Source organism: Corvus kubaryi, unplaced genomic scaffold (assembly GCF_017639235.1).
Source record: "Corvus kubaryi isolate FWS band 111438036 unplaced genomic scaffold, C.kubaryi_AGA036_p1.0 split1-131, whole genome shotgun sequence".
NCBI classification, from domain to species: Eukaryota; Metazoa; Chordata; class Aves; order Passeriformes; family Corvidae; genus Corvus; species Corvus kubaryi.
This window is the reverse complement of record NW_024582073.1, coordinates 17,273,084-17,292,661: the sequence shown is the minus strand read 5'-3', so window position 1 is coordinate 17,292,661 and position 19,578 is coordinate 17,273,084. Positions and strand designations below refer to the sequence as shown.

Genomic DNA, 19,578 nt, shown 5'->3' with positions numbered 1-19,578 from the left:
ACAAACTATAAATACCAAATAAACGGTTTTGCTTCAGGCTTGTGCTTTTGCAAAGTTAAACTCCTGCATTTAACTTATTAAACTCTCACAAACATATCCATTGGTTATTTTGCTGGTGTGTTTCTTCTGCTTGGTTGGTTTCTTTTCAAGGTCATTTTACTTTTTGTGTTCCCACTGCTACCAGCAGTGTGCTTTGTGCCTATGAGTAGGCTGGCGAGAGAATGTGTGCTGTTAAATACAAATGAAATGCCGAGTGTAAGTGATTAATCACAATCTTGGTCTGGGTAGCTGAGAGTATAAGTGGATTAGCAGTTTCAAGCTCCCTTTTTTCCGCTGGGTCTCTGGTTACCATTACCCAGGAAAGGCTGAGGCAAGCATCACCTGCTGTCCAAAACCTGATATTCACAGTGGGGGCAAATTTCTCTCACCCACTCATTTTCAAGGAAATGATGAAGGTTTTCAGGCTGGAGTTTTAGGAAAATATGGGTGTGAGCACAGCATTACCCACAGCCCTTGGAGCTGTACAAGCTATGGAAATTCAATAACAGGAACCTGCTTCAGAAACCACACAACTATTGTATTCTATAGCATGCTGTGTTTAAGAAGCAGAAAATCCCTTCTTCCTGTCGTGCCTGCTCCCTGTTTTCCCTGACTTGGTACAACTTCAGCTGTGCTACTGGAGGAGATTCACCCTGGTGAGAATGGAGGGCTGTCAATGCCCCTGATGCTGTCTTCCCATGGATCCCACTGTAAGAAATGTATTTAAGAGTAGAGAAACACAGAGCCGGGAGGGCAGGGAAAAGAGTGCAGAAAATCAAAACTGGAAGTGGAAGGGCTGATATGCCTGCTCACTGTCATGGAGGAAATCCTAAAATCCTGTTCACTTTGAAGCTGCTGTGTTAAGTTTGTGCCGAATGGGAAGCCCACCATCACCATCCTTGCTGAACTCTGGAAAGGTGGAGCTAGGATCACCTCCATCAGGTGGGTGAGGACTACATGGTTTAGAGATTGGGAAGTGTATTCCCTCTCTCAGTGGTTGCCTATTCCTTGTCATTCCTCTACAATACTCCGCCAATCTCATGAGTGGGAGTAAAGGTGGTAAGGGCTGGTCCTGCTCCATGTTGCTTAATGATACAGGAGACAGGAGGGTTTCTGAAACTGAGTATCTCAGCCAAAGGGACTACTTCTGGCTCAGCAGCAATGACAGGGAATGATGCAAACAAAGAAGGTAGTGTTTTGTTATTTCATCCCCTTCATCTTCTCCACACTTCCCTGTTGCACTTATCCATGTTCAGTCACTGTGACAAGTGAGGAGGTGTTGTAATTGCTGGACTCTGCCTAGCAGGCTGCTGTGGCCAGAAAGCTCAGCGAGGGTTTCCTAGGGCCATGTGATCAATGGCATCCCGGAGTCCATTTCGGACAGCCCCGCGATGTGGCTTCGGCAGCCAGCAGCGTTACAATGCAGTGGTGGTAAAGAAGGTAGAGAAGGGTCTCTCATGAGGGCTTGAGATGGCTTTAATCACATCTTGTCCCATCAATGTTCAGAGGTAGAGAGAACACGTGGTCTGAGTGTGGGGTGCTTTTGTCAGGGGCCCAAGGGTGGTCCCTGGGCGGGGTTGGGGTACAGGAGCAAATAGGGAGAAACCGAGGGAGAGGTCAGGACTAGGGAAGGGAACAGGGGGATCACAGAATCGGGGTTAACAGGCTACCACAAGGAGGTAGATGGAAACCCACACTTCAGAGGGCTGGGTTTGAGTGCCTGCAGGAGAAGTTCTTCAGTCCCATTCACAGAGCTAACCTATATACTTAGTTCTCTGCGACATGTCCATTCAGAAGTCTCTCCCATGCACTGGTAAGCCTGATTTTCAGAGTCCTTAAACAGATGCTGTATGAACATTACATAAACTGTCATTGCATGATCAAAGAACATCCATGTTACCAAAGGGACACACTACAAATGACAAAAATAGAATTTAGATTCACCAGAAAAAGCTCACAGGGAAGCGAAAATCCTAAGGCTGCCTTCTACCCAAATATTGGTAATTTAAAAAGTGTTTCTGGTTCAGAGAGGTTGCTTGTCACAGATACAAGACAGGTCAAACTCCATTTTCACTGCTGAAGTGGGTTCTCTGTTAACCAAAAGGACAGCAGAGTGATTATGTGACTGCCTTGGCAGAGAAATCTAGAGATTTTGCAGGCTCATCTTCATGGTCCTACCTGGAAAACAAAGGTTGCAAATGAGATAACCACTGGGCAGATTTACATTTTAGTTACAGATATTGGGCTTCAGCTGTCAGCAAAGGGTATTTATTTCTGCTCCCAGACTCTCTAAATTAAAAGGTGCACATCAGTAGTAGTTTCTCTGTTGGGCTGAAGAAGGAATCTAGATTACTCTGATTTCCCAATGCTGAAATAAACAGTTCATGTTCTTCATAAATTAGGATTCACCTTGCACTTCTGGAAAAGCAGTGTGAAACTATTCTTGGTTGTCTACCCTCAAGCCTCACCTGATGTTGGATGCAGAAGGGAAAGCCCAAAGTGATGAAAGCAGAACAGCAAAGTGCCTGATTCAAGTCTTCAAAGATACTTTACAGTTTCACTAAACCTTAGAGTGGGAATAGGGCAATATGTCCAAAGAGTCTACACATTTCTGTGAGGTTTAGGTGTTGCGAAGAACAGAATTGTTTAGTATAAAACTAATCACAGAGGATAATGAGGACCACTTTTAAGGAAGAACAGGCTATGAATAATGGGAAACTTCAGACTTCAGAACTTCAACCACGACATCGACCGGATAAGTTTAACCCATTGTGGTGCCTCCTTAAGTCTTTCCCAAATTGCCTTCATTATTGCAATCCCTACCCCCTTCATCTTCCTGTTGCTTTCCCACCAGCTAATATTCCCTACCTCCACCCCTCTGCTTTGCCCTTCCCGTGGCCACACTCCCCAATACCCCTGTTGGGATGCTTTCTGTTGCATTGCATTCCCCTTTTATTTACTCCTCGTTACCCCTTCCTCAGCCACATAACCCCATACCCCTGTCATCTAACTACCACCCCCTTTTTCCCAAGCTTTTAATTAATAAAGAAAGGGAAATTCAATGAGGGAGGGAAAGGAAGGTCCCCCTCTTGAAATTTCGCAATTTTTTTTTTAACAATCTTGTTTGAAAACCTCTGCAGAAGCAGCTACCCGAGCCCATACCCACACCCAACACCATGATGCCCAGCACCTGCCTCACCACTTTCTTCTGGATGCTCTTGACAACACTGGCCGTAGATGCTTGGTTGGCAGTGCAGCCCAAAGAGAATGCATAGCGAAAGCATCCATGCCAGCATCCAAAAGATGAAAGACTTAATCATAGAACTGAAGAAAGAAAAACTACCTGAGTGGTTTGAGGACTTGCTGGGACACTGGGGATTCACAAAGTGTTTAGCTTCACTGTTGAAAGTTGTGTTATAGATTCTTTTAATTGTTTTTTGTTGTTTGTGTGTGTTCAGTTGCTTAAAACCTTTGCTTTTGAGATCCCTAGGAAAAGCCCTTTTAATTAATGTAGAAGGGGGAGTTGTGGAGGGCGATGGGCCTGATGGACAAGGAATGAAAGGAGTCCTACAGTGGGATAAGTCCTAGGTTCCTTTCCAGCTTATGGTGACTGAAAGACTTCCCCCAGAATGCTTTGTTCTGTTATGTTAATGCACCACAGTTCTGCTCCCCTGGTTGGCTCCGTTGGCCGCCACAACCCTTGTTACCTGATACACCCTCAGAGTTTCTCTATTAGCTCCCTTACCCTGGACCCCCCATTGCTCTGCCCCGGGACTTCTCTGGAACCTTGCACGAGTGCGGATGCATTAAATCTCTCCTGTAGAACCCTGTGCAAAAACTCTTCTTGCTCATTGTCAGACTGTTTTAGCTGGCTATCCGGTGTGTGTGTGCCAGCATGCTGGCTGCACCAAGAGGCTTCCTTGGAGGCGCTTTTGGGAAGGTCGCAGCATGTTACCAACTAACAGAACTGCAACAGGAAACATATCCTGGCAGTGAGAGATATACAGTTAAAAAAATAATCCAGAGGGAAAGAAGGGAAAAGTCTCACTGGCTGGGATGCTTCACTCACTCTAGGCAAAGCTAGCAGAAATCTGTGGGGAGCAATTTTTCCTAGGCTGAGAGATGTGATAGTCCATATGTTGTGCTGGCTTTAAATGTATTGGCTCATCTTCAGTCTATCTACTGGATTTGTCTTCCTCATCCATGTATCACATCTTTCAGACCCAAATGGGGTGCAGCCTACAGAAATGGAAGCCAAATCTCAAAAACTTAATGGAGATAGTTGATTATGTTTGGACACCATCAGGCCACCCATCCTATTTTCAGCTGACATTCTCCCCCTCTCTTCTGGAGAGACCTCAAACCTGAAATAAGACATCCTGCAACAAACAGGAATATCTCCTTGGCAAGAGTTCAAGGTTAAGTTAAGGGAAGGGATAAGGAAGGTTTAAGGACGGGAACTGTTCAGTTAAGGGGTTGGGTTTTTTGGATGTATTGTAATCCACGGACTTTGTTTTATTTCTCTCTCTTTTTTTTTTTTTTTTCTTCAATAAAGATATTTTTCTTTCAGGAAAAAATGAGAGTGGGGAGAGCATTAATAGCTGAGGTGGGACCTGAAATGTTGTTTAAAAAATGTGCAATAAAAACAGGGAGTGACATTGCTATAAAACCAAGGAGAGCTGGAAGGGCAGAGCTGAAGAGATGAGTGTCCGGCCTGCTCACCCCACCTCTCTCCATTGGTCTGATGGGCCTCGTGACTGGATTCAGGCCAGCGTAGGAGTCCCATCACTGCAGCACGGGGGAAAGTGATTTGTGAGCTGATGAGAGAGAACCTCTCTTGTGTTTTTTACCCCTTGGAAAAAACAGAGAAACTTGAACTTATTCTGGATTTGTCCAGGAAAACTCTCCCTTTTCTTGGAGGGGGACTCTCCTGGTGCTGGAACATACATCTGCTATTCTCACTAGCAGTTACGACTCAAGAATAAAAGTCTTTTTCCTTTTCAGGAGTCTATAAAAACTTGATGTTATGCCAGCCTTGCTAGCCCTGCACTGATGTTCCTGCACAGAGCCACTCTGCTGCCTTTCAATGCACCTGGGGATTGAACCTACTTCCCCAACACATCCCAGACTGCTGTTTCCAATCCTTTTTCACTATCACTAAACAGCAGAAATACAGAGAAGCATGTAGATTGCTCTTTGCATCCGTTCCCTATTCTAGACACCATGTTAGTATTTATTTAACAGAGCAATTGGCTCCTTTGAGTCTCTGTGAGTTCCAGCTCTGCAGAGATGTGCTCTGAAAGTTATCTTCCAGAGACTGTCCTTTTTTGGCCCCTAAACCTGAGATCATAGCCCTGCATTAGCAACCCTCCCCATCCCACATATCTTTGCTTATCTCCTCCTGTGAATTACCAACCTGGTAGCCTCCTTCTCACAGACATTCAATTTTCTTGGTGTGTCTGTGTGTGTTTACCCAGGGTAAACCACTTTACCACTTCCTCACAGGAGGTTCCTGAGGAGGGCCTGCTGGCAGCCGCTCCTCCCCAAAGTTACAGTGGCTGATGGGCCATCCTGTAGCGCCACAATGCTGGCCGGGTGGCTCAGGGGCCAGGCACCAGGCAATAGCCCTGTCTGCCGCAGTAGCAGAGGACGGGTGCCGAGGGAGAGCGGGAGGCTAAGAGAGGTCCAGGCAAGGCTCACTTTAGCCACTGAGGGAGAAGGTGCGGGGAGAGATGAAGCAATGAGGGACTCTTCTCGGGGGGGACAGGAATGGGTTTATTGCAGCTGGAGAGAGACAGGCCAAGAAGAGCAAAGAAAAGTCTCAGACAGGTGGTTTTCTACCCCACTGCTCAGGGTGGAGCAATCATAGAACATCCAATAACAGAACAGACAAGGGGTGTTACATAGGCAGGGATACATACAACTTAACCCATGGGGAGAGAGGTAGGCAGAGAGGGTGAGCACGGGCCAGTGGCAGAGTGATGTGGTGACCAAGAGATGGGAGAGCGGTGGCCATCGCAGACGTGCAGGGTGTCACGTCTTTCCCGCCTTGGCCAACAAACTTTCTTGCCAGACACCTGAGGGTGTCTATGTTGTGGCGGGCAGCTATCTTAGCGTTCCTGGGCCTCATGAGAATTAAACCACTGGACCTTTTGTCCAACAGGGTCCAGGACACCCTGGCAAGAGCCATGGCTCACTGCAACACTGTAGCCTGCTCACATGATCTGGGAAGGCACTCTCCAGCTTCTGGACACTGATTTCCCAGTGGAAAGGCCAAGACTGCTTTGGCCTCTCTTAAGTTACTGTTTGTGTCATTCAGTGCAGACATTCCTGCTAGAAAGTGGTGATACACATCTGCAGATGACCTCTGAGCACCAGCTTTGCAGTGAGGCAGCAAGAAACTATTCCAGGGAGAGGCAGCAATTTTGTCAGGAATAAGATGGTCTATGCTCCAGCAAAACAGCTAGCATAAAGGCCTGGTGTCTGGATCACTGCTCCTGCTCCTTTCCTGGAAGAAAGGAATTTTCGTTTCTTTCCCTATCTTGGGTAAAGCGAAAAGAAAATAAAGAAAAAATGTTCCTTTTACTGACTCAACTTCATCGTCATCAACTTTACCATGTGTTCAAGTGTCCCACATGGGAATGCAAAGATCAAGTAATGTCAATAGTCAGACACATGGAAGCAGTTTAGGCAGGATGAGCAGGACCAGTGGTCCTGGCTAACTGTGAAACAGGTTTTCCTATTCCCTCTCCCCTCCTTCCTGCACCCCCAGAGAGAGTGAGTACTCTCGGTCCAGGGTTGGCCCTTGGTGTCTCAGAGGGGCTGTGCTGCATAGCCTCCATGGACCTCCATGCTGTGCAGTGAATATTATTTGATTCTCTAGAGAAGGGGCTTCATTTCTCTGTATTTTAAGCTTTACGGATGGATTATGCTGCTTTACATTGGACCAGGGTTTTGGAAGCTGCATTGGAGACTGCCTCCAGCTTTTTAAGGAGAATTGAGAGTTTCCTCTGCAGACCTGCCTAGGATGGCTATGTTCATGCTGACAGGCCACTTACCTCAGTCCTAATTCAAAATTTTTGTTCATGGAGTTTCTCAGACAGAAATACATGACCTTGCACTGTGTCACACCTGAACAGTGCAGCCTGCACTACCAGGAGCTGCCTAACTTGTAGGACCTGATCTGTGCAGCTGGTCTGAGAGCTTGCTCTGAACCTTCCTGGAGTGTCTTTCTCTGACAGATCTAACAGAATATGCAAAAATTTTTATTAAATACAGATAATCCTTAAACTCACCTGGAGAAAAGATCCAAGAAAAAATATAAGGGCACCTTGGGAACAGGAGTTCTTAGAAACCACCAATTATCTGTAGGTACAAAAATGCTGTTAGTGAGGATTTTCTTGTTATTCTCTAAGTCTGTGAGAGACTTTTCTCTCTCACAGAAGAGGTAGCAGGGAATGTAAACAACCAAGCCACCTGCAACATTGGAAAGTCTTGTTTATGGTATAGTAGAAAATATTTTGATAATGGATGTTTTAGGATTTTGGCCAATCAACCCCAAGGGGTGGCTGGTCCTTTGTCCAATTAGACTATGAAGAAAAAAGTCTATAAAAGGTTTGTAAAATAATTAAATAAATCAATCTTGCTGCACAATTCCTGCCTGCTGGATCTTCTCTCCTCCTCCTCCCTATGGCTGCGGGACATGGTGATATACCCTAGGGCCCAGGCCTGCGGTAATAATTATCTTGTATTCTCCCTCTCTGCAGTCATGCTCTATCCTTGAGAGTCAGGGCTTCTATCTGAGACTTTTGATTGCCAAAGGCTCAGAAAAAAATGTCTGAATGGTGTGTGTAAAACATCTGCTTCTGCAACCCAACAGGGCATATATTAAATCCCTGCAGTGAAAGTCAGGTCACAGCTGAGGTCAAATCAGTCCTCACAGTTCCTTTGGTGTGTGTGATATAAGGACATGCACAGATCGGGTCTGCTGTGGGTGCAGCTCCAGGGATGCCCAGGGCATATTTGGATTGCTGTATCTGGCAGGTTTTAGCCCCAGATTTCCCCTCCTGCAGATAAGGGCTTGAAGCCAGCAGGGTTGTTTTCATACCTCCTGAACAAGTTAAACACCCATGAGAAGTACTTTGATGTGATGTGTCTCTTGGCCATTTCTAACCTGACTCAGCAATCAGGAAGTTGTATCACCTCTGCAAGGATAGGCCAGGGTTGTAAAACATCTCCGTTCCCTTAGTTAGGACCATTTTCTTCATCAGAAGGGATGGCCAGGACACTCATTGCCATCAGTGCTCGTGCTTGAGCAGCCTCTGCATCAACTCTGGCACAAGCTTTGGATTCCTTGACATTAAGACTTGATGATCCCATAGCAGAAACAATTTCTCTTGCATGGAAGAACTGCCAAGACACCCTTAAAAGGAAGGCTCTGCCAAGAGAACACTGCTGGAGATGCTCACCACTGCTCCATCCTCCCCAGGAGCCATCCTGAGCAAGCCCAGGAGCAGACGTGTGTCTCCCCTGCCCCACTGAGCCCCAGTGCAGAGGGGAGACAGCCTGATCCCTTCAGACCCCATGGCCAGAGCTGGGCAGGACCATGCCCTGGCACAGAACCCCCCCATCAGAGCAGCCCGGCCAGCCATGTTCCTGTACACGCCTCCATTCCAGGCTGTCAGCGGAAGCAGATGTTTCTAATTTATCACTAAAACCAAACAACTTAATCCACCAAATATGCAGCAGTGGGGGGTGAGGAGGGGCCCCTTCACTTAAAGCTGATTTATAAATTGGACGATTAAGCTTAATTTGTCTATGAATAAGGCAAATCTGTGTCAGATACTGTTACTAATGCTTCCTCCCCCTAATTTTTGCAAGTCCTAAACATCCAAACCCTTTCAACCTGAGGCGGTAGGACACATTCCCGTTCTGCTGGCCAAAAGCATCTGGCACTGTTTCCTTTCGTCAACAACTCCAATATTTATCTATTTAGCCCTTCAGAACATTATTTGGGTGTAACAGATGTTGCAGCCCTCTGTGGCACAGGTGCCAGAGGCAGGCCTCAGCAGCAACCCTAGTGTACCCCTTCTTGCTTTTGGGAGTGTTATTTCCCCTTGGCTTGCTGGTAGTGATGCCTGGAGGGCAGCCTGGCACCAGAGAAGCCTGTGCTGGAGGCCCCTGGCAGTGGGGACTGTGCTCAGGGCTTGCACAGAAACAGCATCTTCCTCACTCCACAACATGGCTGAAGGCCCTGATGGGAAGGGTCCTGAGTCCAAGCCCATTTCAGATTAGACTGAGAAAATTACTGGGTTTGCCTATTTTGTATCAATCCTGGAGGTCATGGCTAACCTCAGATCATCTGTATTTCAGCACATGCACAGCTATCAATCCATCCAGCTACAAACCCTTCTCCTACAACCAATACAGATGTCCTGCTTCTGCTGACAGCCCTTCGAACCACCAGTTCCTACTGCTCATAGCTTGTGTCGTTGTTCATGAAAAAGGGTTCTTCTCCAAGCAGCTGGCACTCAGCCACAGCATGTCTGCCATGCACAGCAACAGTGAAGCAATAGCAATGCAGTAGCCTTAAAAAGATCTTAACAGCATAAGCCTTGTGTGTCTGTGAAAGGTAAGGGGAAAAGGCAACCCCAACCAGCAGTAGGATTGTCAAAACACCTGGGCATCCACAAAACAGAAAACACCCGGTGCAGGAATGGGAGGGCGTCCTTGTGTATGGCCTCAGCAGCCCACAGACCCCCACCCTGTGGTGCCAGGCTGGGAACACCAGGACAGCAAATTGCCCTGCTAAACCTAGCCTGGTGACAAGGGGAAAGAACAGCTGTACTGATTTCTTCAGCTACATCTCTAAAAACAAGGATTTCATTAAGTATCCTTGCCTGGTAGACATTGCAGTGCTCCTTATTCCTCATAAGCCGCTGCCCCTGCTGCAGAGAGGGACCCAATGTCACAGACTGACTCCCGGATGTCACACACAAGAATAAGTCCCTTCAACCCAGGCATGTGGGTATCTGTACTGCAGCCATGGCATAGCACACTGCTTTTGGACATTTGGGCTTTCAGGTTTAATTGCAGAAGTGGGTTGTAAGAAAATGCAAAATAGCCTTGTATACAGCTCTCTGCTGGGGTCACTGCAATGGTGATAAGGCTGTGGGATGCTGTTGCAATGACCAGTGCCCCTCTCCTGAGCAGTCTCTTCGGCTGTAAGCAGGATCTCCTGGGGTTGTAGCAGTCAGGAAATGCTTCTCCTCCATTATTTCTATTAAATGGTAGCATTAGACAATGTACCAGAATGTCAATGAACTTCTCTTCAAGTCCGAATATCAGGTAGGCTAAAGGGAGGAGTGAAAAGGAGAACAGAAGAAAACCAGAAGGAAAGCAGCAGCAGCAGCAGCAGTGGGAGCAGGAATCAGAGCCCTTAGTGCTCTGCTACAGCTGCTACATTCCCATCCCTCCCATACACAATATGTATAGAGAAGCTGGAAAACAGCGGGTTTGAGAAGAAAACTGAGGACACATGGAACAACACTGAGCTTGAAAAGAGCTGAAGCAATTCTAGTTTTTGTCTAACAAAAGAAAACACTTTTTGTAACACAGTCCAGACAAGCCTGTATCACTTTAACAATTTTAAGCTACATGCAATGGAAGCACCAGAAACAATTTATTCTGCAACACTGCAGTCTGCTTTTCAGTCATGAAGCCTTTTCCCAAATGAAGAGATGCCATTCAATTAATTTTTACCAGTGATACAGCCCTTTACTTCTTGAGAACTGGGCTGGGCTTCAAATGGTGATACACACTGTAAGTGGCTTCTCCTCTACCTAGTTATAGAGGTGCCTTCCCTCATTCTGTACCTGTAAGGGATGATCAGAGATATCCTCATGTCTGAAAGCTTTGTACTTGCAGGAAGGAAACTAGTTGCAGCTCATTGCAAGAAAAGAACATTTTACTTTGATGTTTTAGATTGCTTGGTCTGAAATAGCCTCAACCTCACTCCAGACCTGCTGAAAACTGATGCATTTGAACAAACAAAGTTGTTTCAGATTTCCAGATATATCTTGTATGTGATATTCTGAGGCCCTGGATTTTATTTCTGCTTATTTTTTCCAAGGTTATAGAGAAGAAAGGGCTATAGATTTAACTTATGGGAGATTTGATTTGTGCATAAAGGACCATTTTCTTAAACTGTCAAAAGATTAAACATAATGTTTTTCAATCATGTTCAAGGTACATGAGCAGCAGATTTTTGATGGCAAAGTGGCACAAGATACTGATAGAAAGCCTGCTTTCTAATTCCTGGGGAGTTTATTTTGCCTTCCTACCTCTGATGAAGTAGCAGTACTTGAAATAGGTTTTGCTTTTGGCTGAAAATACATCCCACAATGGAAGAGAATGGATGTCCTTGCCTTAAAGCATCTCCAGGCTTCATCCATGTTGTCTGACCTCTGAGACAAACAGCAATTTAATAAAAAATCCTTTCTGACCCTCAGATGGAAGATCACACAGCTCCTCAAGTAGAGGCTCAGGACATTTATATCTGAGCATGAAACTTTCTTTTGATGGGTTTTAATGTTATGTGGTTTTGCTATTCCTAAATTATACAGCTCAGTGAAGCATTCAAAAACAAGTGTTCAGCCCCCCTGGGGTATGGTACAAGGCTTAAGGATAAGCTTTGATGTGGATATAAAGCCATGGTGACTGTCAGATCCTGAGTCATTTTCCAGTGGCACCAATGTGACCAGAAAGGGAATATATATGCTTCCACATAGTTTTGAGCCAGAACTTCAACTTCTGCTGCTGTAAACTAACTATGCTGCCTTTGCAATCAGTGCAGCAGTACTGGTGTATATCAGCTCAAGAATTAGCCATTCAGATTTCAAGACTGAGAAGTAATATGGGCAAGATGTTACACACTACAGATTTTAAAAGATTTGCCTTTTACATTTTAATGACATATTAAATTATAAAGTCAGAATTCTTCCTTTTTTTAATGTGCAGTTTGAAACATCAACAGGAATTTGCAGGTCCTGAGTCATTGCCCATTTTTCCCTAGTCCCTACACTAGCTGAGACAACATGAGTTAGTATCATTAGCATCTTGCCTCAAGTGAGAAATTGCTGCAATCCTAACTTGGCTGGCTTGGCAGGCCTAAGCAGGTATGCAGCAGAGTGTCTAGAATGGGGGCTGGCAATATGGGACATCCACCATAAGGGTTGCAAAGGAGCTTAATTGGATCCCTCTAGGAAAGATAACTAGTCTAGCATACATCTGTGGCCCATGCCATATTTTGTTTGGTTTTCACTGAAGTGATCCATCCTTTCCTAGCTATATGCCACATATATATATATATACATATATATATATATATATAAAACACCATGGTGGGACCATGTATAAAATAGCATTACTCACCAAAAGCTAGATGTAAGATCAAAGTGTAAGGGCCATGCTTATGAGCCACTCGTTTAAATATAAACATTCTTGTCTTTCAAGAATATACTGTCTCGCCTTTCAATTCTTCCCAAGCCCTCCTTATGTATGAACTGAATTTCAAAATGAAAATTGATTGCAGGTGTCTAAAGTGTATTTTTCTAGGCCTTCAATTTAAACAAGTTACAGCAATTCTCACCTTCATACAGTTTTTGATCATTATGATATGAATTCTCACTGACAGCAGTAAAGACCATGGGGACCTTTCCTCATTTCCAGAACCAGCTTTTATTAATTTGGATCCCATTTTAGACTGTCAGAAGGGCTGTTTTTTAAGGAGAATCATTAATTTGATGATCCCTAGTACAGCTGCCTACCACATGTACAGCAGCAGTGTTAGCACTTCTTCATTTTCCCCCTCTTTCAGCCTCAGCACTGGAACCTATTACATGGCTGGCATCTCATAAGTGCTGCGTTACATCAAAAAATTACCTGTAATAGCAAGGTAGCTATTAATAACTAATAGTGCAGAGAGCTGACAGCAGGTAGGATGCCAGCCCTGAGAGATGACCACTCAGTTTCTTACTCTGCACAGACTGTGATCTCTGGCAAATGTCATCCTTGTGCCCTAGGTCCACATCTGTAAAATAAGATACAATGTTTTGGCTTCCATGCCAAGTAAGTATAATCAAATGATTGGGTGATCAGCTACGGCAATAACCATGAGTTTGTAATTACTTGGGATAAAAGATGCAAAAGTCCCTCTGGATCGTAATCACTGAGTCATCTCCTTGCTCTTGGAGGTAATGGGGGTCAGGTGTGTTGTATGGAATGGAAACCTCTGAATAATAGTCATAATTGAAGACACAGCTGCCAGCTGATTCGACCTGCTTAGAGCAGATGCTGGATGAGATGAACTCCAAACGTCCCTTCCATCCCTAATTGCCCCTGTGACTCTGTTCTAATGCCGCACCTCTACAAATACATTCTCTCAGAGAACTGGGGACTGTGGTGCACACACCCAAAGCAGTGCTGCAGGACACAGCCTGCCTCCATCAGGGAGAGATCAAGCCGTGATGGTCTGAACCGATTCAGGGCAGTTTGATGCCTCCACCAAAAGCACTTTGGTACTTGTGGCCCCAGACTCATCCGAGAAACAGTGTAGGTGTCTTCAGGTGGAACTGTGCCTCCATGGAGCCAAGCAATGGCAGGTTTATCTTCAGATTAACCACCTAAAGGCAATGAAAGTTTACCATGTTGGGGAACATATATGTTCTCTAGTTCACATTTACCTGCTATTTGATCTTACATCACCACTGCATCAGTATTTCAGTCCTTCTTGCCCAGCCTTTATGTGAAATAGCAAAATTAAGCCTTGTGGTTCCTATGGACTCTCTGTGTGGCATCTCTCATGAAGTAATAAAGTGTGGGCTTTGCAAAAGCCTTGTGCACTGACATTGGAAATAATAGCTTCTGGGATATGTATTTGGGTTTTTTTTAAAAGCAGTGAGTAAATTAGACAATTTCCAGACAGAGTCTGACCAAAGTAGTTTGATGGACTGTCACATCACACCTGAGGACCTACTTTCTCAGGGTCTCAGAGATAACCATAGTGCCACAGCAGCAGAGCAGCACTCCCAGCCTGCAGACAGCACAGAACAACCAATCTCTTGGGTGGAAATATAAGTAAGAAACATAAGACTTTAATTTAAGTATAAGGATCTACACTTCCTCTGGGGGGGAAAAAAAAGAAAGAAAAAATATTTTTACATTTTTGATGTGGTTGATCATGACACAGACTTCACCCTACAAGTCTAGTATTTTTCTATCTGTGTTACAGCTCATGGGGTCCTGACCAAGCTTCCATGTTCGCATTCACAATTGCAGCTGTAACTGCAACCCTTATGTTTGAAACTGTTTTCTTAGCTCTGCATAAACATCTGTGAATGTGTATACAATAACATGCAGTAAGGCAAATGACATTTGCAGTTACCAGCTGCCTATCAGTTGTGAGGCAACATTACACATGGCTACAGCAGAGTGGAGCACCCAGAGGCTTGCAGTGCTTACACAGTTGTGGTGTGGCTGAATTGGGCTGGGGATAAATGACATCATCCAGGCCTGGGGGCTGCGAGTGCACTGCCCAATGGCTTGTTGCTTCCTTAGTCAAAAGCCACATCCCTGGGGCAGAAACCGAGTCATGCCTGGGAGTAATTAATTTGCGCTCAAATTAGTACTGTGGTTTAGATGTCCCTACCAAAATCAACTCAGTTCGGCCCTCAGAAGTTAGGTATATATTCTGCTTGCCTCAAAACACTTCACAGAGCAGCAGATCACAGGTCCCAGGCAGTTTTTGAAGTTTAGCCTCGTGTAGTTACGGACAGAAAGCTGGACAGCATCCCGACACGCCCCACTCGCGGGACTGCGGCCTGCAACCTGGGCGTGTGCGAGCAGTCTCTGTGCCAAGCCGTGCTCCTACACACCAGGTCACAAGGTCTCCAACATCATAAAACAAGGTTAAAAGTCAAAAATGCCAGCTATTTTCTAAAAATAGGAAAGATGAGCTGGGAGAGAGGGAGAAAACGCTTCCTTGCCGATGGTTTAGCAGCGGGGAAGAGGTCCAGCACAACAGGCCCACCTCAGCGTGGCCCAGCAGGGGAGTGCTGCACCCACCTACGGAAATGAGTCCTAGGGATGAGACTTGAGCCCACTGAAGAAAAAAGGTGTTCTGGTATCTTAAGAACAACACTTGCTCTCACACTAGTTTAAAGCAATAGCTTTCAAACATGTATTTTAATTAAAAAAAGAAAAGGTAAAAAGTTTGAAATTCAAGATATATGATTTGATAGTGCCTCATACTTTGAAACTGTTAGTGGAGAAAGGAAAAGTGAAAAGAGCAGGAAGAGCTGAAGGAGCCAAAATTAATTTATTGTGGATTTAGGGTTTCAGTATTCAACAAAGGAAATGGATATAAATGGAAACTAAATTGAAACTGAGGTCTCTCTCATTCAACAAAATATATTACTGCTACTAGCCAGCTACAATATGGAAAGACAATTTAACTACTAATAAACAACTTTGAAGTTGTACTTGTGTTTTTGTGTCTTAATAAAGCTGGAAAAAAAAGAAGCAACAATAAAAGCAAAACCCAAATCTTAAGGTTCAAGAAAAACATTGATAACAAGTATATAAAATGTGTACGGAATTTTTTCAAGTCTATTGTTCACACAAGGGAATAACAAAAGAGATCATTTGATCATTGTTCATTAAAAACCATTATTTCCTTAATCTAGAAATGCTTGCTAAAAGTTTTGAGGGCTTTTCTATTTGTTTCTTTTATGTTTACATTTCATAAAGCCAAAAAAATCACATTTACAATATTTTAAAGTTTGATTCTAGACTGTAAGCTTGTTTCTCTTTTTCCCTCTTTTGCTACTGAATACAATGGAATGAATGAGGACTTTGATTTCCCTTCTTATCTTCTGCTCCTTTAATGTGGTTTTTTTTCATCTTCTCTGTAAAACCTTCGTCCTTATCGCCTGAGAATTATATGACTATGTTTAAACTATTGTCTTTATTCTGGTAGATGTAATTTTTAAATGAAGCAGGATTTTTTTTTCCTGAAACCTTACATTTACCTATTTTAAGCTACAAAATCTTTTTGCTTTTCTTCTTTGTCTCACTAGTTGCTCTACTGAAGACTTGTTCCAAAAGCTATGCTTGTTTTTATGAAGTTTAGTAAGTTTAAGTAGCCAAAAGCAAAGAAAGAGAGGAAAAAGTAGTAAACAGATCTTTCGCAGAGAAAAAAAGTCTGAAAACCACTCATTTTGCTTACAGGGGATTCATTGCATTTATAATGTTCAAAATGCTAAACTTCAGTATGTGTTACATTTCCTGGCTGGGATACAGAGATGTTCCCAGAATATCGAGGTCTGAAATAGAAAACCAGCAGTAAGCTCATCTGGAGCACAAGGAACCTCAGCAGAGGGGACAGAGCTTGAGAGCACTGCCACTTGGGAGCCATGAACTGAAATAGAGAAGCCTGTCATCTTTGTTTTCTTTTTAAAACATGTGAACAAATTAAAAGCTAAAAGCAAGCATTGTGTTTTGATTTTGCTGTGCCTGTGCTAGCAGCATTGCTCTCGTGCCCTCCCGGTGCAGAGCACACATGCCACAGCTCCTGCGCTCCCGTCGCCTGCTCTTATGTTACTGCTCAAGTATGCATTCAGAAAAGAGCCAGCAGATATAGTAGATTTATTCTAGTTGTTGAGGTCAAGGACTCCTTTTTTTTTTTTTTTTTGGATTCTGCAGAGAGGGAACTCTTTCCTCATAGCACCAGACAAGCTTTCTGCTTTGCAGTCTACTGTCAGTGCACACCACAGATAAAAAAACATCTGAGAGCATTTTTAAAGGATTTATCAATCCAAAGCACCGGTGAGCTATGTGCTGTCTCCAGTGTCAGAGTTAGGAGGCTTTCAACAAGGGACAATACCTGCACAAAGTGCAAGCCAGAGGCTCCAGCTGCTGCAACCTTTTGCAAGCCATGTAAGTAAAGGGCTTTATTTTGCTGAAGCAAACTGTATATTCTCTTGCCTCATAAAAACTCTGAGATAATCTAAACTTGAGATGAATTTCCTAATACTAGTAACATTGCTATCCTGCTGTCCTTTTGAATAATGCATGTATGTCAGCACAATAAATAAGTATCCTACCTTGTTTTGCTTGTGAGTCTTGTAAGGAGCAGAATCTGTAGCACCTCAGGCAGGCTCTGTTTGTTTTTCTGATCACTGACTGTTTCTGTTCTCTGTTTGTGATCAGCACAGAGACCTTTCTGATTTCTCTGATTTCTTTGATTTCAAGGACAATGAGAAGCAGGCAGGGAAATGCAAAGGCTGTTCAAAGGAAAACAAAGAGCATAAAAGTAGTTTATAAAGTGTTGTCAGTGAACCCAAAAGTGGTATGTAACCCCCAGGCTGAACTTGTTGTCTTGTAGGATTTTATGTGCTTTATAGTGAGGTTTAAGGGGTCACAGATCATGTGACTAAGAGGAACGTTAAATAACAGAAAAAATATTTTGATTGCTTTATAAAGTGTAACTTTATGTTTGATAAAATGTAACTTTATGTTCATGCTCACATTTAAATCTGTCACTTTCTGTATAGTTATCTGCAGCTTATGGCAGGGGACAGATCAACTTTCTGTGAGCTTCACAATATAATTTAAAGTCATGAAATATTTCCTTGTTCTTTATGTAGTTCATATACTTATTGGCATCAAGAGGCCTGGCAGAGAGAGGTTGAAATGCCAAATTTCTCTTCCTGTCTTTGAAGTGCTCCCTGCCATTTTGATTGCTGCCAATATATATGGTGATAAATAAATGGAAGCTGTATTAGGTTCACTTACCAGGTACAGGTGGTACTACCCTGAGACAAAAATTTCATGCACTCAGAATTCTCAGTGTCTTCCTGTTCAGAGAGTCTCTAGTTCCCTTGCATTCCATATTTAAAAAGCATCTGATCCCTATGACTTTGCACATTCTATTTGGCTCACACTTTTTCCCAGTTCCCAATAACTTTTAATAGGTTCTTTCCCCAGACCCACATGTCTGAAAGGTGCAAACCTGCCCTCCAACCCTCACAGTGCAACCCTCCAACCCTGACACATACCCACAGGTACCCAACCCAACCTTATTATTGCAGATACTCCACTTCAGTCACCTCTTGCATCAGGTGCTCAGAGGAACATGGATGCTGCCCTAAATACCTTACCACCTCTCCCAGCCCTCCTCTTTCCCTTCATTTCCATGGCAATGCAAGATCAGCATGCAGAGAGAGGCACTGTCCATTAAGGGAGATGCCCACAATTCTTTGAAGGCCATGGGAAGGCCGTCCTTGACGTCAGCCAGGCAGTCAGACCTGGGTGCCAAAAGAGCAAGGAAATTAATAGACCTGCAGGGCTGGGAGATGCAGTGTGCTGCTTCCAGGGATGTTGGGGAGTCACCTCCCTGAGCGAGGATGGGGAAGGGCTCTGTTGAAAGAAGTTTTCAGGGTGATAAGGATCACACCTTGAAGGTGCACTGGCAGGAGCAAGTCAGAGGTGAACAGGGCTGGTATGAAAGTCAAACTCCTCTGATGATGGAGGAAGAGGATGTTGCTTTTCATGAGTGTTTGGAGAATGAGAAAAAGTTTAATTTTCAGCACAGAGATGGGTAGGAGGTGTTTTCTTTGCAATACAAAACTGTCCCATACCTAGCTGGTGCAACCACACTCCAGGGAGAAAACAGCAGTTTATTATACTTTTTGAATTTATGTATATTTATGTGTTCTCTTGGCAAATGCATCTCTTGAGTTCTAAAGCTTTCTTCATATAGTCCTTTGCTTTGAAGCAACAGATGTCAGTGATAAGCAGACGGTTATGGCTTTGAATTTGAACATCTTTAAATACTTTGTTGCATATATTTTATGGTGAGGAATGCACTCTGTCTTACTATGCAGAACTTATGTACTAAATGAAAAGTATCCATGTCTGGACGTTTGATGTCACTTCCTAGCTCACAAACCAATAAACCACATGTTTTTCAGGATTATTTGCTATGAGATATTTTAATCTCATTATTCAGCTCGTGTTTTCAAGTTTGCAACCAACTGTGAAATGCTCTAATCTGATGTGAGCTCAAAGAGAACAAGCAACAAAAAAAGCCAAAGGAGCTGCCCCAGTTGTGAATTGCATTTTCGCTCTGATGTATCCTGTGAGCAGGCTGAAATCTTCCTCTTGCACAATTTCCCAGAGGAAATAATGCAGTGCCTATGAAAACCAGTGAACAAAATCTTTTGATCTTTCTTACTCTAAACCTTCATTTTCAGGAGGTACAGCTATGAAATTTGATGAGTGGAGTATCTAAGAACGTAAGATCTTAAATCAAGAATAAATCTGGGAACACAAATGGAAAGAAGAGGTCTGAAATAAGAAAATAACTCTCATTTTCTTTCAAGGAAAAGAAATCATACAAACAGATTTCATCCAAATGTTTTGCTATTGGATATTAATTTACTGCTCTAAAAAAGTTCTTTTCTCCCTCTCTGCCTGATT

General features: G+C 43.7%; 1 protein-coding gene and 1 long non-coding RNA gene across 4 annotated transcripts in view; one reads left to right on the top strand and one right to left on the bottom strand.

The window, feature by feature from the left end:
* Positions 1-1,490: 1,490 nt before the first annotated feature.
* On the bottom strand, positions 1,491-17,400 carry LOC121676527. The gene is made up of 3 exons (XR_006020495.1): positions 17,202-17,400; positions 7,335-7,404; positions 1,491-2,217 (listed from the first exon to the last, which is right to left on the bottom strand). It is a non-coding gene; the product is annotated as an uncharacterized LOC121676527 (long non-coding RNA).
* LOC121676525 (complement C1q tumor necrosis factor-related protein 7) overlaps positions 16,466-19,578 on the top strand; it is a 100,970-nt gene continuing 97,857 nt past the window's right edge. Inside the window, exon 1 of one of the 3 annotated variants that reach the window (XM_042053165.1) lies at positions 16,466-17,034. The gene's annotated coding sequence lies outside the window, so the exon portion shown is untranslated. The remainder of the gene's footprint in view (positions 17,035-19,578) is intronic. The other 2 variants (XM_042053159.1, XM_042053160.1) reach the window with 2 other exon arrangements.